At 41.2% G+C, this 9,937-nt stretch overlaps 1 pseudogene; it reads left to right on the forward strand.

Annotated features, from left to right (window-relative positions):
- Positions 1–3,457: 3,457 nt before the first annotated feature.
- Positions 3,458–3,576, forward strand: LOC145407957 (5S ribosomal RNA; annotated as a pseudogene).
- Positions 3,577–9,937: the final 6,361 nt, after the last annotated feature.

A 9,937-nucleotide genomic window follows, 5' to 3' on the forward strand; every position in this document is an offset into this window, starting at 1 on the left:
CCCTTAGAGGTCGCCACAACGGATCACCCGTCTCCATCTTACTCTGTCATCTGCATCTTCTCTTACACCTACCACCCGCATGTCCTCCTTCACTACATCCATAAACCTTCTCTTTGGCCTTCCTCTCTTTCTCCTGCCTGGTAACTCCATTTCCAGCATCCTCCTCCCGACATACTCCTCATCTCTCCTCCGCACATGTCCACATCATCTCAGTCTCGCCTCTCTAGCTTTGTCCCCAAACTGACTTACGTGCGCTGTCTCTCTAATATGTTCATTTCTAATTTTGTCCAACCTCGTGTCTCCTAGTGAAAAACGCAACATCTTCAATTCTGCTACCTCCAACTATGCCTTCTGTCTTTTTGTCAGTGGTACTGTTTCCATTCCGTACAACATGGCTGACCTCACTACAGTCTTATAAACTTCCCCTTTCATTTCTGCAGAGACCCTTCTGTCACAGATCACTCGTCACCTTTCTCCACCCACTCCATCCCGCCTGCACTCTCTTTTTCGTTACTTTGTGAAGTTGACCCCAAGTATTTGAATTTATCTACCTTTGCCACCTCTACACCTTGCAGCCTCACGGTTCCCCTGTCATCTCTCTCATTTACACACATATACTGAGTCGTGCTTCTGCTTACTTTCATTCCCCTTCTCTCCAGTGCATATCACCATCTCTCAAGCTCTGCCTCAGCTTCCTCCCAGCTCTCAATACATATCACAATGTCGTCCGCAAACATCATTGTCCATGGAGACTCCTGTCTAATCTCATCTGTCAATCTGTCCATCACCATTGCAAACAAGAAGGGGCTCAAAGTCGATCATTGATGCAGTTCTGGCGCCAACCCTGTTACTGGTTCATATTAATGATACCTTATCTTTCGCCCACAATCCCATCCATGCATATGCAGATGACTCAATACTTCACAGTCCATTCACACTCTAACACCCATTTATAAAGTCTGTTGTAATATCTCAAACTCTGAACTCAGTACAGCCATCTCCATAAATCGAGACTCATCTACGATCATTGAATAGGGATAAAACAACCTTGTCTCATTTAATGCGAGTAAAACCAAGTGTATACAATTTACTAACAGACAGATATTGCAAGATTCGTATATTACCTTTAATGCTGCTAATATTCCCATCTCCAAAAATACTGAAAATCTTGGTGTCTCACTTACCAGTGTCCTCAGCTGGACCTCTCACGTCAGATCACTTGCTAGAACCGTCTCGGAGAAATTTGGATTGTTGTACAGAGTCAGTAACTTTTTCGCTGACGAGCATTTAGCTATAATTTATAAGAGTCATGTGCGCTCTCAGCTTGAATATTGCTTACCCTTGTGGAATGGATGTAGAGAGGTTGCATTAAAACAACTAGACAAAATTCAGAACAAAGCTACTGGAATTATTAATAACCCTGCTATTATAAATAAACTATCTATCTATCTATCTATTGCCAGACGCCTCAATCCCGTTTGGGGTGGCCACAAACAAATCGCCTCCAAGTCGCCCTGTCCCCCAACATTCCACTGCCATGCTCCCAACTCACACCCCTCTCTCTCATATACCTCTCCACTCCATCCCTCCATCTCATCCTCGGCCTCCCCCTCCCTCTTCCCCCCTCCACCTCACTAACATACACTCTCTTCGTCAGTCTTTCACCCTCCATCCTCTCCACATGGCCAAACCACCTCAGTGCGTTCCTCATAACGCTTCCTATCACATCCACATCCACACCACAACGCTCCTTTATATCCTCATTCATCAGCCTGTCTCTCCATGTGACTCCACAGGCTCCTCTTAAATAACTCATTTCCATTGCTCTCACTCTTGACTTGTGTCCTTCCAACAACGTCCAAACTTCACTTCCATACGTTAGAGTTGGTATCACAATTCTGTCATGTAGTAACTTTTTCACTTCCTTGCTCACTTCCCTGTTTCTTATCACTGCTCTCAAAGAACCAGCAACCTTTCTTCCCTGCTGTACCCTTTCAAGCACTTCACCCTTCAAACCTCCATCCTTACTCATCACACTACCCAAGTACTTAAACGTACTCACATTTTCCAATTCCTCACCATCCAACCTCGCTGTACATTCACTGACTTCACCTCTCTCAAAGACCACCACTTTACCCTTCCCTACATTCATCTTTAGATTCCGTTTCTTACACGCTCTCCCAAACTCATCCACCAAGCCTTGCAGCTCCCCTTCGTCTTCACTCAACAACACAGTATCATCTGCAAACAACAGTACAGGGAGTTTCCAAACACTATCCTCTTTCACCAGGGCCACTCCAACATCCACTACCCTACCTTGTACCACTTTTATTACCCCATCCATGTACAGATTGAACAACCATGGAGACATGACACATCCCTGTTTCAACCCAACTTTCAAAGAGAAAAATTCACTTAGTTCACCATCCACACGCACTGCAGCCTTCGCACCATCGTACATACTCTTCACAGCATTCAACAACTTCCCATCTACTCCATATATTCTTAACATTTTCCACAATCCTTGTCTATCTACCCTGTCATATGCTTTCTCCAAATCCATGAAAGCCGCATACAACTTCTTTCCCTTCTCTAGAAACTTTTCCACTAAAGATCTAAGAATGAATATCTGATCTACACAACCTCTTTCCTTCCTAAAGCCTCCCTGTTCTTCTCCAACTAATTTCTCTGTTCTTTCTCTAACTCTGTCAATAAGTATCCTATAATACCTTTTCCTATTATACTAAGAAGACAAATGCCCCTATGATTACCACACACTTCTTTTTCCCCTTTTCCTTTGTACAAGGGAATAATTATACCTGACTTCCAATCCTCCGGGACTCTACCTTCCTCCCAGGCCAATCTGCACATCTTCCACATCCATTCTACTACTATCTCTCCCCCATGCTTCAGCATTTCACCACACACTCCATCAATTCCTGGGGCTTTCCCGATTTAACTTTCTTCATTGCTTCCACAACTTCTATCCTACTGATTTCTTCCTGACCTGTCTCCCCTACAAATAAGAAGGAATGTTGCCTCTCTTGCATTATTTTACAGATATTTTTATGGCAAATGCTCAGACGAAGTTGCGTCCATTGTGCCACCTTTCCATGCCTTCCCTCGTGCTACACGGGCATCTGGTAGCGCTCATGACTGGAATGTCACTCAGCCATATTGCAGAACTTCTCCCTATCATAATTCTTTTATTCCCCGAACTGCATCTCTCTGCAACTCGTTTCCCCAGATTTGCTTTCCCCCCAGACTTCAACCTACAGCTGTTCAAGTACAACTGGTACAAATATTTTATGAATAGAAGACTCCAGTAATCTGGTGTATGATTTTTTTTTCATTCATTGGCTTATATATATATATATATATATATATATATATATATATATATATATACACCATATATATATATATATATATATATATATATATACCGTATATATATATATATATATATACCACGTTGAGTACACCGCTTCCCGTCCGATCAGCGAAGTTAAGCAACGTTGGGTCTGGTTAGTACTTGGATGGGTGACTGCCTGGGAACACCAGATGCTGTTGGCTTAACGTTCTCCTTACGTGTCAAGTGGGGTTGGTGGAGGATTAGTGCCCCTCCCTGTAAAAACATTTAACTCTAAGCCCTTGGCCACCCTGTTTGGGATACATGGCGCCTGGTAATATATATATATATATATATATATATATATATATATATATATATATATATATATATATATGAGAGAGATATTGGTCTTAGTTTTTTTATGTGGTTATTTACTGTAGGCTAATACGGTAAGAGCATTTGATCATTTATATTGTTGTCATCCATTGTTTGATGTCAATATTTTCTTGTGTTTCAGTATAGTACACAACATGTCCAAATGAGAACTTAGATGCAGGACAACGAAGGCCTATCAACTGGTACTGTTTCAGCAGCCTACATCAAGTTAGTGAATGTCTCACACCCTTTCACCAAGTCAACTACAGTGATCCTTTCATTTGTTTTTTCATATGATTATATTAGTGGCTCTTAGTTGCCAACCAACAGATAGGCATTCAGTTGTTCTTACATATGAAGAACTCTCTTGAGTTTTCAGGCCAGTGCACTGATAAATTCTTTGCATATGTAACTGTTGATGCAATCTTTCCATTTTGACAGATTGCTAGAATGTAACTGTCACAAGACAAAACACTGTACAATGTTGCATTTCATAAAGTTTCATGTTAAATATAGAACTCTGTGTGGATAAAACCTAGAGAAAGTGCTTCCAGTGGCAAAGGAGCTGCTTTCGAAATATAGTCTATGTTTTTTTGTTTTTTTATACTAGGGCCCCTCTTGCTATTAAAGAAATTCAGAAAAATAGTATGTCATCCAAAGAAAAGATAGATGAAGACATTCGGTTTTATCAGGAACAGAAATGAGATGAGAACAGCACTTATGTATGGTTATGACAAATTATTTGAAGAAAAAGCAAGCCATCTGATACAAAGGGAAAAAAGAAAGAAGGTGCTAGGAAAAGGTATGAAGCCACTGTGTCAAACAATGCTGTAGTAGGCCTGTTGCTACCAGGTGGCGGTGATACCAGCAGTGAGTCCTTTGATATTGACGCTAACTAGGAGCCCACTCCTGGTAGTTCCAGGCAACCAAGTGATGTTGCTACATCACTGTACTTTTCCAAAAAGATCATGGAATCAGAGGAAATCTGCAACACTGCCGACAGACTTTTTCTGTCTGGCAATCAAACCACAGGCATTGTTTCTTCTTTTCTTACAGCTGGTGGTGCCAATCTGAATCACTTTATAATAGGAACATCTGCTACTCGTGGGAACAGAATGTTGGTTAGATGCGTCCTAAATGAGAAGCACATGGCTGAGTTTAACGAGAACTCCTACCAGCTATGGGACTTTGCATTGGGATGGAAAGCTATTAAGAGAAACAATCAGTTCAACTCCAAATTCCTCTACTGATATTCTTGTAGTTCTGTTGTCTGGCTCATTCAATAAGAGGAAGGTAAATTACCTGGCATTCCATCAATTGACGGCTCAGCTTAACTGTCATAAGCCAATGCTTCAATGGAGCGGTTAGTAGCCTGGGATGTAGCAGACAAAGATGTTGCTCTTGTGTTTGATACAACTTCAAGCAACAGTGTATTCATAAAGGTGCAGCAAAACTGTTGAAGGAAAAGCTTGGAAAGAAAGTTTTTTATCTTGCATGTCGTCATCATATGTTGGAAGTTATAATTAGTGCTGCGTGGGGCAATGTATTTGGAAAGTTGAAAAGACAAATGAATGCAGCCTGGGCAGATATCTGCAAAGAACAACATGAAGTCCTGAAGATAGGGAAAACTAAGCTGAAATCTTAGCTAGAGAAAAAGAAGGTAGTTGTTTTCGAACTGCTAACAGAGACATCATCACACCCTTTCAGAGCAGACTACCGTGAAGTTGGAGAACTCAGCATCATTCTCCTTGGTGAGGAACCTGGCCGTGGCAAACGATTCCAGAGACCTGGTGGTATTCACCAAGCCAGGTGGATGGCAAAGAATCGGTACAGCATGAAGATGTTCATGTTTTCTCATGAACTGTATGAAGATGTTCATGTTTTCTCATGAACTGCATGAAGATGTTCATGTTTTCTCATGAACTGTATGAAAATGTTCATGTTTTCTCATGAACTGCATGAAGATGTTCATGTTTTCTCATGATGCTGTGACTGGCAAAAGTGAAAAGGGTTAACATATTTTTGGCCTTGTTTTACACCTCCAAATGAATTACTGCTACATCTGTTGCAGATGCTCCATTAAATGACTTGAGTTAACACAAGATATGCTCAAGTACAATCAAGTTGATGAGAAGGTAGTTCAAGAGCCACACGTGATACTTGACTCAGGAGATTGCAGCTTTCTTTTTCTTTTTTCTTTTTTTTTTTTTGTGAAAATGAGAGTGACCAAAGATCTGAAAAAAGGAATATCAGCCAAACTCTGCAGCATTGACCCACCAGAAAGTTTCAGATGTAGAAAACCAGTACTTCCATTAGTATCTGAAACAACAACACCTGACCTAATAGGTCCAGATTCCCACTTTGTTTTCCATGCACTAAATGTAGGATCAGAATGGCTATGCAAAATTTCTGAAGAATGGTCACGAGGTTAGACTTCCAGCAGTTAAGCAATCTGTCAGGTCAGTCAAAGTGGAAACTGATACTGCCGAGAGAGGCATCACGATGATGACTGATTTTGCTAATGTTATCACCACAGATCCAGCACAGCGTGCCTACCTTCTCCAGGCTGTGGAAATGCACCAAAAGCATTTTGAAAATATAAAATGGGAAACCCTTAATAAATCAGTTTGAATGACACTTGCCTATTGTTACATTACGGAGAAAAAATAAAATTTACACATATTCCTGTTATTTGATAATAATAGTAATAGTAATAATATTCATATTTACGTATGAGTCTTTAGACCATCTGAAAGAAAATTTTGTGGGCTTTACATCAGTACCATTTATAATGTCCTAGGTTGAATATTAAGGGAGATAGAGCCAAACTGCGATTTTCATGATTTTCGGACACTAATTCTCCATGGCCTTTGAGGCAGGCATAGCTTTTATCTGAGAAGAAAATGGTTGTGATATTTAGCTTTTTCAGGTCAAAAGCCACGGGAATCAGTGCAGTCGGCTATAAATTTCACAGAAAATTATATTCTGAATAGGTCTGACCGAGGGGGACTGCTTGTTGGAGGAACAATGCCATAGTTTTTTATGCAGACACACGAAATTTTGCACAGTTGCAGACTTTCACCCGGATCAGTTTATAAAAGGTGGGACACCTTGGGTTCGCCCTTCAGCCTCCCCTATAATAATTATTCCCTTTCCCTTGCAGTATGACAAGGGTGAGTGCGGTCATCAAAGGTATCTTGTTTCCCTTGTGATCATTTTCAGTAACCTACTCATCTGCTTCAGTAAAGTCTGTGGACTTTCTCAAAATGCGATTTCTGTGGCACTATGATACTGCTGAGTGGAAGGACCTCACGCAGAATTTCTTTGAATTTTGGCTGAGGCGATTACTGCTTCCAGATCACTGAGCCATCTGAGTGTGCTCTACGCATAAGAGAAGTTGTTCTAATGGAATGTTAGCTGACGTTACTTATCCTTGCGATATGATTTATGTAACAACCAGACTCTGATGCCAAACGATCCCTAAAACACAGGAACAATTTGCTTCTGACCAGAATAATGCTAAAGTTGCTTTTAACCATTCCAAAAAGAGCTTCATCTATTTTAAGTGTCACAATTGTTTCACTACAAACTATCCATATCCCTACTCGTATCCTGCTTAAAAAGAAAAAGTAACAATTTCTCTGCTTCCTTGTCCCCCTTCTCCAGTTTGCAGTATGATGGTTCAGCTGTTGTTTGCTCATTTGAGATGCTGAACCCTTTTCTCACATCTTTGCCTCTAACGATACTCTGAAAGAATCCAATGCTGTTCCACCATCTCTTATCTCTTTTGACTTCGTCATGCTTGAGATTAGAACTTCTTCAGATCACAGCCATAAGCAAAGTTCGCGGACAGTTCTAATGCTACATTTTATACTGTCTTCCATATTTTTAATTCCTCCCCAAACGACGTAGAGTATCCTTCCTCCTCATTCTTATTTGTTATGCTCTTCCGGTTGTTATCACATAAAAGTACTTAATTTAACACCTTCTCTTGCCATATCCAGCAGCTACGTGTAGGCTGTACATTCCCCCCTCTCTAACTCAATGCTAATGAGGTGTTCATCCCTGATGGGATCCCTCCTGTTGTTCCCAAGACCATTGCTACCGAAATGTTTCCCTCCTTCATCATTCTTTCGCATTTGTATGTTACCTTGCACCTTTTCTTCCAGCAGAAAGTTTGAAGTTATTCAGCATGTCACGAATTATGGGTAATGTATTACCTTTAGCGATACCCAGTTGTTTTAATTATTTGCAATTTCAAGTTCTACATCTTACCTCAGTAAGATCTTGAAGCGATCTTGGTCTCATAACCGTTCTTCTTTCCGTTAGTAGGAGTTTCGGCATGGATGATCCGCTGGCTATCTCCTCACATTCCTTTCAGATTCTAGGTTATTCTCCTTTTGGGACTTTGGTTAAACCATTTCTGCTGTGCTTGATATCTCGAAGGTTTTCATCCGAGTCTGGCATTTTTCTTTAATTTTCATATTACCACTTTGCGGGTTCCACCCTGCTATCTGTATCGTTGTTTTCAAATTGACCTCTTTCGGGTTTTACTGAAGTCCTCTCTCTGTCTTCATCTTAAGCTGTCTACGAGTATTTAGTCACCCTGAAACTTCTGATGTAGACTACCAAAGTTCTTTAAGAACAATCAGTAGAGGTTGCTCCTTTCATCAGCTTTCTTCCCTCTATTCATCAGCGTCTTTTTGAGCTGCACATGCAGCCATGTTCACTCATCCACTGATGACGCTGCTCTTCATTTTTCCAAACCTTCCCGCAGCATCCATCACAACAATAATTTCAACAACGACTGAATGAAGCTACGACACACCCAGTCTTTACTCCCTTACTATTTCTTGCAGGGGTAAAAGAAGTCGTCTTATATTAATTGCATTAAAAAAGAAAAAATCCTCATCATTTTACCCACTACAGTAACCACAAGAATGTCCTTCAGTCATCAGTAAAACACAGTTCAGTAAATCATTGTTTCTCAAATTCCGTAACATTTTTCTCTAAAACTCATGAAAAGCTCTCATTAATTTTCTTGCAATATCCCCTACTGGATGTATACAGCCAACTATGTACATTCTTTAACCCTACTCAGTTGATTCATTTGTACGAGAGCCTCATACTCCCCTGAGCAAGGTACTGCTCTTCGAGGCTCACCACATACAGCTCTTCTAAACAAGGTAGACAAAAAGGTTGAAATCTCATCTCCCCTACACTACTGATTCTCTCTCTCTCTCTCTCTCTCATCACATTGTTGTATCTCAATGGCCACTGGTATTCTTGGTTATCGGCTGATATCCTATCACATTTAGGTGAGCATGCATTACCCATCTCTTAAAATCTCAGTCCTTTTCTATAAAAACTCTGATACAAAATTTAACCAATACTTTCCGTCCTTCGCACACGACACTGTTTAACTCTGGAACCGTTTTTCTCACTCTGTATATCCCACTGCCCAACTGCTTGCAACTTTTTTTTTTCTTTGCAGCGCGTCGAGACATCTCGAAACGAACGGACCTTGATCTTGTCCTTCTTTTGTTTCATTTTCTATGGAAAACGACTATTATCTGCAGGAATCCAGCATTTGGTTCTTCCTTTCTGCATACTAAAATAACAGTCAGTGAAATGTGCCATTCACCCATTCGCTCATTATTCAGGCCTTCGAAATGTTCAGCTGCGCTTCACAGGCACGGTGATACTGGCCGCTACATGGTCACTAATCTGGAGATTGACCGTGAGAAGCATAAACCGCAAGATTTCTACGAGAACCTACGTGACTGTGTGGTGTCTTTAGCCGCGGCCTATCTCGGCTGAGCCTGGCTCAAGTTACCACTAATAATGATTCAGGTGCAACCCACTTTGGAGCATAGGGTATCAGTGATGATAAGGATCAACCCATGTCAGATTACAAGGAATGACGGAAGGCGGAACCAAACCCAAGTGATGAGGACTGCCCCCAGTAGAGTGCAGTAGCCAATTCTACTAAAAGGCTTTGTTATGACTGCCTCCCTTAGGAGATGATTGGAAAAAGATTTGGTGCTGCTGTCAGGAGGCGAGATGAAGTAAGGTGGAGAGGCCTGGGATTTCGCTACAGTTGCAAAGAGTTCAAACTTTTCTTTGGTCCCCTCTTCAATGTCTAGGGGGAGGCGGTGGCTCAATCGGTAGAGAGGTGGCCTGCACTCCTATCGGACCCAGGTTCAA

Source organism: Coenobita brevimanus, chromosome 74 (genome assembly GCF_032717465.1).
Source record: "Coenobita brevimanus isolate Jiangsu-jjx chromosome 74, ASM3271746v2, whole genome shotgun sequence".
Lineage (NCBI taxonomy): Eukaryota > Metazoa > Arthropoda > Malacostraca > Decapoda > Coenobitidae > Coenobita > Coenobita brevimanus.